Raw genomic sequence first — 12,034 nt, 5'->3', positions numbered from 1 at the left:
AAATTCAAAGATCTTTTAGGGTCGTACATTTTTTCTTGGCTGTTTTGATTCATCAGTTGAAGTATAAAACGCTATTTTTTCAATCAACAGTACAAACATAAAACTCCATTTTAAGAAAGTTTCAATTATATCTATCTATCTATCTATGTATGCATTAAAAGATACGCGTTTCATTTGGCTAATGTTAAGAATTCTCTTAGTTGACATGCTTAATAGTTTTCCAAAATATTGCAACTTTCGATATAATGTTTCATTGAGTTGAACGTTTTATATTTCCAAGGTCGTCGACGATTCTAACCATATATCTGCTGAAGCATGAATGGTTTGAAAGTACAGATTTTTTTCTTTTTTTCGCAATGTAAATAATTCCAAGCTTCTCGTTCAAGTGCTCATATGAATAAATTGAGTTTCTAAAACGTAAGGTGAGATCGTGTCAGTGTACACTCCTGGTTTTTTTGCTCAAATTCTTTCGCTCTCCGAGATGACCTTATAAACAACGCTATATTGAAAACTTTCACAAGAACTAAATTTCTCAACCCCATTGATTAAGGTGCTTGTCAGCGTACACTCATATCGAAATCTGGCCTCCAATTATAGCAGCTCAAATAATTTTGGTTTCCGAGAAAAAGCGTTAATCATGGTTTTAGTAATTTTTTTTCGAAAAAACTTGGTTTTAAATACAAACTTAACTTGAAAAACTCAACCCTATGATGGGGCGCTGTTAGGGTAACTCAGGAGTTATAAATCTGGCCTCACAACCGAGCAGCTCAAATTCTGCCCTTCAAATTTAACTGCTCAAATCATTTTGGTTTTCGAGAATAAAAATTAATGAGTTTTGAAATTTTCTCCAAAAAATTTAGATTTTAATGATTACTTACAGAATTTGAAAATCTCAACTCTATAATAGGGAGCTCACAAAATCCACTATAAGGTTGGGATTCCGCTCTTTAAATTTATTTTATCAAATCATTTTAGTTTTTGAGCAATGGCGTTGTTTATGATTTTTACATATTTTGTTCCAAAAATTTAGACTTTTTTATTACTAACAGAACTTGAAAAATTCAAGCTCATAGCTCATGGAGCTCTCAAGGTACTCTATAGGGTTGCATTTCTGTCTTCCAAATTCACTTACTCAAATCCTTTTAGTTTTGAAAAATGGTGGTGTTTATGACTTGTGTAAATTTTGTTTTCAAAAAACTTGGATTTGAATACTAACAGAACACGAAAATCTGAACCCTGTGGTGGGGTGCTATCAAGTTGCACTCAGGAGTTGTACTTGTGCTTCCAGATCTAACTGCTCAAATCAATTGGGTTTTCGAGATATTTTTTTTTGTGTTTATTTACATTGCTGTCCTTCATTTTGCCCTCCGAACTCAACTGCTCAAATCGTTTCAGTTTTTGAGAGTTGGCGTTTTTTATTACTTTTAATTTTTTTAAACCTAGATATTATTACTAACAAAAGTGGAAAGTCTCAACTCTGTGATGGGGTGCTATCACGGTACACCCAGGAGTTGAAATCTGCCTTCCAGATGTAACTGCTCAATTCCTTTTGGTTTTTGAGTAATGGCGTTTTTTTTTGGTTGGATGTTATGAGAAAAATAACTGCTCAAATTATTTTGGTTTTCGATTAATGTTTTTTTTAAACAAACTCCGAAACGTTAGATTTTGTAATAACTAACAACTTGAAAATCTAATTGCGAAGCTCTAGGGTGCCAATTCTTCCCTCCAAATTTATTTGCTCGAATCATTTTAATTTTTTAGAACACATTTAAGAACTCCCTGTGTTAACATGCTTAAAAGATTTACAAAATATTGCATCGTTTGATATGTTTCATTGAATTCAACGTGTTAATTTTCCAAGGTCGTCTACGTTTCTAACCATATCTAACTATGTATACTATATTTAATGCGTGTGACGCGTATCTTGCCATGTTTTCGCGTTTTTTGCAAAAAGTAACTGCATAACGTATCAATGCGTGGTTAAGCTATATCGTATATTGCAATCCTTAAGAATTTTTGTTTTCGATTTTCCAGTCTGAATATAGTGTTTGTTCCACCGAGTTAAAAGTTAGCAACACGATAATGGGATGCTGTCAGAGTTGCCCCAGGGTTGCAAGTTTGGTCTTCAATTATGAATGCCCATATCTTTTTAGTGTACGAGAAACGACGATTTTTGTGATTTTTCAAAACTTTTGAAAACCTCAATTTGAAAAAAAAGGAAAAATTCTCAACCTTTTAGTTGAAGGTTGTAAAAATACTCTCAAGGAATAATCTTGCCGCCTACTAAGAGTGCTCAAATCTGTGTATTTTGCAAGATATGAAGTTTTTGTGATTTAAAAAAAACACAAAATTTCATTTTTTTTTCAAAAATCGAAATTCCTAACTCTGTAAATGGGTGCTGTCAGTGTAGTCTCAGGGGTTACGAATCTTGCCTCCAAAAATTGACTGCTCAAATCCTTGTAGTTTTCGAGATATGACAAGTTGTGTGATTTGAAAAAATTCAGAAAAAAAAATTATTATTACTTTTAAACACTTGAAATTTTTAAGTCTAGCTGGGTGCTGCCAGTGTATTCTCAAGGACTGCTAATCTTGCCTCCAAATATGACTGCTCAAATCCATGTAGTTTTTGGGATATGACGTCTTGTGTGATTTTAAAAAAAATCAGAAAACTATTTATTATAATCAGAAAATTATTATTACTTTTAAACACGAAAATCCTAAGTCTAGCTGGGTGCTGCCAGTGTATCCTCTTCGTTTGCACACAATTTCCGGGGACGAATTCATATCACTAGAGTCACTTTCTTCAACTGTTCTACTTTCAGTAGCTTCACACATCATAAAAGGGTTCTTTGGGTATGCGCGCTGTCCTCGAAATTCATTTGAGGTACATGCTCTCAATTCTTCGGGACTGTACTGAGGCTGGTTGAAGCCTGGATCCGGTATTACAAAATCGAGCATGCTTTTCTCAATCGACGAAACAGAAGATTTGTGCTTATTTCGCTTTTAGTTTCCTTTAAACTGTTATCTATAATCTCAAAGAAGAAACTATCTTCGGAACTCTTGCAATGACCGAAAGGAAGAGTTGAAACTGCATCGAAGAGAAGGAAACGCTTCCAATCGAAAAGTGAGAGTGCAATTTTGTTAGTTATAACAGTCTTTATCTCATGTTTTTTCAATTTTTTCGTATAATTATTCACACTCAGCGTCTTTTTATTGAACAGGCATTCTTTGAATCGGGCATGAAGTAGTTTTCTCTGCGCGAACTTTGTAATTCCTTTTGCCGAAACTTTTTGATTCAGATCTAAAAAAGACAACAATTATTAATAGTGGGTACTTAAAGTATTCGGGTGTTTTTTGTTCTTGCGCGAGCTTCATGAAACAAATCTTGTAAAGCGGGAACTAGACAAGAAAATATTCTATGTAAAAAACAATCATCTCACCCTTGTCCAGTATGGAGTAGAGTTTTGGCTTCAGGGCTACAAATTCCTCCACAATGTTTCCTCCCATCTCGTCTTTCATTTTCAAAACGACTGTTTTGTTTTCCCCACTATACAGAGGGTAATCTGAGGGATAGTTGGAAAAATTGAAGACTGGTTGAACAAATTTGAAGTCTTCAAATTAGTCTTCGGTTTTCACGGCATATATGAAGAAGTCGGTATCACTGTATAGTAATTCTAATTCGAGGTTTGGTTTCATTTTTGTGTAATGAAACTCAAATATTTACTTTTTTGAGAGGTCCAAAATTACTGCCCCCCACCAAGGTTGGTTAGTCCACTTCATGCTTGAAGCCTCAAATGATATTGTGGCAATTCAATCATCGATTATTTGGAACGATTTCATATTGCTCTTAGATGTTTTTTCTAGAAGCTCCATTTCCGTTGTTACATTTTCAACTTTCTTACTATTCAGCATAGACTCCAAAATTTTTCCGAATGCAGAGTTTACTTGGTTTTTGTGGAAGTCCTGCTGGAACTTGTTTACTGCGTTTCTTCTGAGTTCGGTATTGAGCTAAACAAAATGAGCCAACCATTTTGCTTGCCTAAATTGTAGCACTCGATGAATTTGTTTGACTTCTATGCCAAGTTGAACATGAAGAATGAGGTCCAAGTAGTGGAGAACATACTTGTGATTCGGGTTAAGGGTCTGCATCAGCTTTGGTACTTCGGGAAGCGTCTTAACGTTCAGTCGGGCAAGCTCTTCGATTTGATCCGTGCTGAGCATATCCATTTTAACTATTCCCTTCGTAAGCGCGATGGGAAAATCTTGAAAGTATCCGTGCAAATCTTCAGGTATTTCGAGATCGCATTCCACAACGTATCCCAATTGAGAATCCTGGCTAGTCATCAGTATTTGTGGCAAAGTTTTTTCAACTAGAACAAAATCTTTTAGTGGTAGTGGATAATTCTCCATTATTCCCCCGTAAAGGTTATTCGCATCAATGTTAATTATGAAGTTTGATTCTTCATTGGGGTCAAAAGAGCTTTTGTACTTGTTGTTCGCTATGCAATACTTCTTGGCATATACAGATGACATGCCACCGCAGATCAAGTTTTGGGTCATATTCAAGTGCTCGCGCTCTGTTAATAGTCTCAAATCCGCCCTGCACACTTTCAAGAACGCATCGCCTGCAAGATTGCTCGTGGTATAGTGAAAGGAGCAGTCCAGTCCATACGTTTCGTGACAAACAGATCTGAACTGCTCAAACACACATGCTAGAAGGAGAACATCCGAGGCTAAATAGATGTAATGGGAATCTCCTACGTCCTTGCATCGTAGCTGGTGAAATACTTTTATCGCATGGTTGTATTCCAGTTTGTCAACGCTGACTTGTGCCACTTGTAAACTGTTTTTCCACAATCTTTTTGCTGGCAATTTTGTTTCTTCAAATTTTTTGAAGCTGTTCACGTAAGAATACGGGTAGTAGCCCTTTTGTTTAAGGAGATCTCTTTGCTTTTAAGAGTAACCCATTGATGCAAATTGTGTTTCCATCAGCTGAAATCCGTCTGATGGCAAATTTGCAATTAGCTGACCCAATGAAGAGAGCATAAACTTGTATGAGTCTATGAACTGAAGATTCTCATAAATTTGTCTTTTTTCCCGTGTTTGTTCTGAATTTTTTTTATCCAAACCGACTTAGTCAGTTTGATATTTTTTTCGTCAGTGGAGGGGACTACTGAAAACTGGTTTTTGAAGTTCGCATTGTGAATGGCTTTTACAATAGCATGCATGTCGTAGTTAGACAAATTGTGAGCTGTTACCGGAGTGAAGTTAGGCGTTCTCCTTGCTAGATTACAATCCTGATGCGCCCAACGTAGAAATTTCTTAGTAACGTGACAGTGGTCGACTACCATCATGGATTATTCAGCGAACTGTTCCTCACAAATCCAACAAGTGTCTGCCGATTATCTCGGCAATTCGGGTTGTCCTACAAAGGTGAAATATTTACGTTTGTCATTGTAGATCTCCCTCGCTAATGATTCCAATGATTCTATCAACTTCTTCATAGCGTCTGGTCCTCTAGACATTTCGTACTTGATTGGAGTTGAGATGCCATGCTCAACTACACCTAGTCCATAGCTGCATGGTTTATGAATTTCCACGGTTTGGGTGTGCGAAGTAGCTGGATTACGGGCAGGTCCCGAAACAGGGACAATTATTGACTCAAGATCGAAGTATATTACGCGCGGAGCAAACCATCTTGCCATTAAATTCTTGAAAACTTTTTGGTTTTCATTGGGTTTTGGCATCTTTTTAGTTAATCGTTCCGTGTTATAACACATTTCCTGATGATTTTTTATGATTTCGCTTGACGTGCAAATATGAAAACTTTTTCTACATAATTCGTTTCGTTTGCGGAATGGCTGTTTTCGCACAAACGTTACCATCTTACAGAGGTCTTCAATGAGGACATAGTGGTAGTTGTTGTCACTGTTTACCAACAACAGAAGGTCTGCCACAAAGTTACAGTCGTATCTTTTAGACACGTGAACGGATGCTAGCTCGTTGTCCTCACATCTAAACCAATAAGTTAGGTTATCCCAAAGTTAATTATTTTAGCGGATTCTGCTAAATTTCGTATAAAGCATTGTGGACAACGTATATGAGTTTTTTTTCATTAGAAGATTTTTAATTAGCTTATCGGAAAACATTGATTTGTACATTGTTGAGCCGCTCAAATCTCCGCCAGATTCGGTTGTAGTTTTCGATCGTATGTGCTGATCTGTGCCTTTTTCCACTATCTTTGTTCCGTCTCGTATAGTGGCGGCTTTCCGGGTTGCGCGTGATATGCTGCGTAGTATCAAAACAGGAAACAGTTATGATCTGATGTGATGTGGACATTTACCAGATTTCTCTTGTGCTTCTTCAAATACGGCGGCAGCGGGATATATGAGCCTGCTCTGATTGGGGAAAGTTTTGCTAAACAAATGTTGGCTCTGCTGATTTCATCTATCACCCATCCGCTCCTGTGAGAACCAAACTTAATAATTATGTTAGCCATTTGTTCAACCATTTCGCTAATGGTTTCATCGCTTACCCCTCCAAAGTACAAATGGTACATGGCTGTGTTGACAAATAGTATAGTCTTATGAGACTGGTCGTCTTCATCCACAAACTTCACTAGTCCAATTTTGCCTTGTAGCTGAAATTTGTGAGGTCCGTTCTGAACATGCTGGTTAATTGCTTCCTTCTTAATCATTATTAGGCTAAGCATGTCTACTTCTCCTTTTTCGATCACAAGTTCAAACTTTTTCAGCTTTCCGTCAAAAGCACTTTGTTGAAGTGTAGCAGAGATCCCGCCTTCGATATTATTGCTGACCCTAGGCTCGTACGCTGGCAGCCCATGCTTCTGTTGCATATGCGTTTGGTAGGATGGGAAAAGAGTGTTACAGAACACACAATGCTTTTCTATCTCGATTATATGTTCCGTGGCAATGTGTTCTCGCGCATGTCCCAGTGTTTCGAATGACTCTCGACATTCACTGCAAATAGTGCGAGGCAGTTTTTTTGTGCTCCAGTTCCATGCACTCAAAATAATTGTTTTCTGTAGTTTCTTTTACACGTTATTTGCACACCGCATTCATCGCAGATTACTAGTTTTTCCCATTTTTTCGCTTTCTCCGACATCACGTTCGGGTATCACCACTCCAGAACGTTCGTGAATGTATCAACTTCGCTGGCTTTGCAATTGGTCTCCAGCCACGCAATCACTATTGGGTGTAGTTTTGATGTTATCTTAATAATTAGGAAAGTTTCTGTTCGGTCATCAAAAAATTCAAATATGGTATGGAGATCTTGAAAGTCCGCAGTGTAGAAATGTTTTATTCGAGCGAATCGCTTGTTTAGACGTTTTATCAAATTTTCCGGGAACAACAGTTACAAACCCTTTTTCCGAAGTTTTGTTTCTAAATTGTTGGTCCGAAGTTTATACTTTAGTAAACTCATTAAACTTTTAAAGATAATTTTGTGGTAAAATCTTGTCGTTTCTAAAGTCCTGTGGTTTCTGTGGTTTCTGAAAAGTGATAATTTCATCAACTAGTGTAACTACTCTTCGAACGTGTTGTACTTATCGGCTTTTCAGGAGGCTTCAAGCCAATTAAATAACCGATTAAATGTTTAAAATCTCGTAAAAACTTTATGGTGTGATTCTGTTACTCGGAAATTGTTATTATTTTTGCGGTTTACGCCTTAAAACGCCAAATTAAAATAAATATTTATTGCTCTAAAGAGTAAAAATAGCAAAACAACTTTTTATTAGCAATGACACGGCAATGAATCACTATCCATAGGCTATGAAGAGGCATTCTAAAGAAAAGCATGGGTTTCCTGGCAAATCAAAGCCCAAACATTAACTTAAAAGTTAAAAAACTCTAGTTTTGAGAATTTTTTTTTTAATTTGTTCATTCAGTTATGACCCACTCCTTCACTCATAAGTCGGCAAAAACTAGACGCAGAGCCACAGTCATGAGGATCATTTACGTTTTCCTGTTGATGCGCAAGCCAGCTGCATAGCTAATCCTTCATTTGGTTTATGAACTGAGATGTAAAAATTGTTGTCAAAGTTTGAAAAAAATGAAAATATAAAATTGGAAAAAACTATGATTTTTTTTTGACGCAAACTGTCCAATAAAGCTTCCAATCGATCAGACAAGAGTTATAACACATTGAAATACCTTTGAGAAGTGATTTTTTCCCTGGGTGACTATCGTGAACCTGGATGAAAATTGAAAAAAAAACTTATCCAGCAACCTTCCGGAACCAAACTTCGGCCTTTGGACGAACATCGCTAAAACAACTCCTTCATGAAAAATTTTCATTTTTTGATTTTTGGTTTTTTGATCTAAGAAAATAATGAAATTTTTATAAATTAACTGAGGCGAACCGATTGATTTTGATAGATCCATAGGTTAAGAGCGACAAGTTTTGTTTAGTTTGGAGTAAAAGATTTTGTTGATTTTTTTGCGAAATTTTCATATTTTTCTAAAAATATGATTTTGACTAATTCAAGGTTCTGAACCCGATAATTTTTGATCTGATAAAGATAGACACTTGATAATGACGACAATTTCTGTTTTCCTATGATAGGGCAAACCATTGAGGGTATTAATTTTCCACCTGGATTATTGGTAGAATGCGAAATGACTTGTGATTTTGGGTTGAAAAAGAAAATGAAAAAACTTTCACAATTAAAATTAACCTAAAGTTTTGTTTCCAATGCTTTGCCATGAATTGGTTTTTTGACATTCTAGGAAACAAACCGGGTCCCGGAACTGGTCTAGTGCAACAAAACTTTGTCTTTTTCAGAAAAAAAAAAGATCTTAGTGGACATTCTACCTGATACCACTTCTATCTCTTTCTAGACTTTCTTTTTAAATTTCTTTCCAAATTTGATTGAAAACAACACTTTAAAACTTAATTGACCCAATTGACAACGAAACAATTGAATTTGAATTAGATTAGAATAGAGGAGATTGTATACAAACAGTAATCAAACTGATTTGATAAAAAGTGACAGCAACACATGAAACCAAAACAAGCTCCATAATTTTATTAAATCAAAACATGAGTTTACGAAAGTTTTCCTAAATTTGAATAAATACAAATTTACACTTCTTGGGCGCATAGCAAACTGCTACTGGTGGTGTCGCAGGAACATTTTCGGGAGCAGGTGATTCAAAATCAACGTCGGAGGTTTGTGAGACAGATCTGATCGGTGTTGTTATTGTTGTCACGTCTGCAAATAGTCCGGAGGAGAGGAGATTGACATCGTTGACTTGATGTCCCAGTAGGATGCACGCTCTACCAAGTCCCTAAAGTACCCTTCCTGGTTTTCGTACAAGGGAATCGTCTCGCAATGGTAGCGAAAAAAAAACTCTTCGAGGTGATTGTTCGAGATATTCGGGAATGTTGATGTCAGTCTTGTCCAAAGCAGGACAGGATTTGGTCCCTGTGGAGCTGTCAAAAATACTTTTCCTGCTCTGACGCAGAAGGGTGATCTGGTCGAGTAAATAATTGGGAAGCATCATGTGGCTTTGAGTAGTCCAATCGCGATACTCCTGGTCTGAGGGTCGACAAGCCAAATCGTTGAATGGAGAGGGCATTCTCTACCGTTGTTGCTGCACAATGACGATCGTTTCTCTCATTTACTTTTGGTGGATTATCGTTCGCTCAGTTTCCGAAGTCGAAATTACTTGCAGAGGACTCGTCATGGTTACAATTTGAATTTGTTCCTTCTTCAGAAGCTGAGTTTCAACTGAGTTGTTTGAATGAGGTTGAGAAAATGAAAATAAGTAGCATATAAATTCGAAAAAACGTATAAGGGTTGTGGGTGGCCGTTTTGGTTGTGGGTGGTCTAAAGGTGTGCCCTATAGCTTTTAATCTATATTTTAGATTAAAAGCTCTCCACTTATTTTAGATTAAAAGCTCTCTATAAGCTCTCCACTTCAAAGTGAGTACATGCATGCCAAGATGTAACATTAACTGAGATTTATGGCCCATTCAGGACTTGCCAGACAGAAATGAGACATGCAATAAACATTTTGCTATCCCATAAAATTCGAACCGCAAAAACTTATTAATTTCTCCCGCTACAGGCTGAAGGGGCCCCATAAAAATAAACCCATTGAGATTGTTTATCTTCTATCCAATTCATTATTCATTTTACTCTCCCATAAAACAGTTCAACCAACAAGTCACTACAGTCACCACCACCGCTATGTACTCGTCGCTAGAAAATGATGCAGACATTTACGATGATTTTCAAGATAAATCTTCGGGAGAAAAACGCATTGTACGAAAACTTTTGACAAAACAGCTACAAATATTACAATATAGTTGTATAAAAAGAATGTAGATGGCGTGTTTAAGTGTTATCAAGCAGTGACCTTGGCGACAAGAGAAATTGATTGTTTGGCCGATAATTATTCAAAAATTTAAATAAATGATTAAAAAACAAACCGGTGAAAAGATTTCTTCTTTCTCCTCCTCCTCCTCATCCTCAGCTGCAAATGATAAACATCATAAAAAAATATACAGGTCAAAACGATCAGTCTGTCCCGAAAAGAATGTGCTGAAAGTGATGATGAAAGCGATGCGGATGATGAATACTCGATTAATAAAAAGTGTAGAGTTGCCTGAAAAAGGAAAAAAACGTTTGAACAAAATGATTAACCAGCAGAATGGTTGAAGCAATGTATGAGCAGTCACCTGAATTTTTTCAAAAATTTCTAAAGAATTTTAACCTTTTTATTCTAAGCAACGAACCCGACATCTCACAAGTCCCTCTAAACACAAATTTTGCATTTGCAACCCACTCAACTCAGAACGAGTCTTGCACCCAATTGCTCGACAATGATCATCCCCACATCCATGTTCTCATCGAATTAACAAAAGAATGTGTTGACGTAGTGAACCAGCTGACCTCAACCACTTTCGTTGTACCTGTCAACTACAACAATTCTATTAACACTTCAACTGACATTGGCGGTGCTCCTCTACGAAGAAGATTGCCACACGTTTTCTTCGCTTTACAAACTCGATCCATTTAAACTCAAACTGATTTAATCACTAAAGTAACAATTGAACGCTTCATTAATATTTTGAATGGTGATAATGCCGCCGAGTATTTTAAAATTGTTGATATTATTTTGAGTGGATACGATAGTTTAGAGATTGATTCAGATACTTCGTTTGATAAATTTTTAATGGAAAAAATAATCAAATTCTGAAAACGTTTCCTAGAGCCTGAGATAACACCAGAGGCAAGTGTTCTAGCAAAAAAAAGTAGTTCGTAACAAAACCAATCATAGATCATTATAGAAATTCATCAGTATTTCATTTTTATAACATCATATGTTTAGCAAAGCGCATCATGTCATGATCGTTTAGTTTGAAACCTATAGGAAGTTTGGATGAAATTATAACATGAGCAACATAAATACAAAAAAGTCCACACAAGACCGAGTTAGCTGATTGGATGGACTTGTTTATCAGTATTTGGTTTCCTTAATGAATAGAATATCTCATGTATTTGTAAACATGTGGATAGTTGTGTATTCCTTGTCCAAAAGGATCTGCAAAAAATGTGACCACTAGCTTAAGCGAATAGTAACCAGTGGGTTCCTGGCTGGTCTGAGTTGGATGTATTCACCATCATAAAAGTATTGTCACGTTTCAGTATTGTTCTAAATGCTAAGTTAGCTGGAAAAAAGCCTCTAAATCGATGTTTCAAAAGCTTGCATCGGTTAATAAGCTCAGTAACCTCAAATTGTCCATTTAATTCAGATTCAGTTCATTAGAGTGTTTTTAGCTATTTTTCTATCGGAACGCACGTAAACTGTTGATGCACGCTCTCCCATGAAAAGTAACTCCACATTTTCCCCCAGCGGTGCATTAAACTTCAGTTGTACTGAAATGGTGCAATTGGTCAATTCAGGATGAATAAAGTCATGTGAAGCCTCCTGAGTAGATGTGAGATCAAATGCCATAATATAATGATTAGGATAATTAGCCGAATTGATTCCATGACTATTGTTAA

Source organism: Symsagittifera roscoffensis, chromosome 2 (assembly GCF_963678635.1).
Source record: "Symsagittifera roscoffensis chromosome 2, txSymRosc1.1, whole genome shotgun sequence".
NCBI classification, from domain to species: domain Eukaryota; kingdom Metazoa; phylum Xenacoelomorpha; order Acoela; family Convolutidae; genus Symsagittifera; species Symsagittifera roscoffensis.
This window is presented reverse-complemented; position numbering follows the sequence as displayed.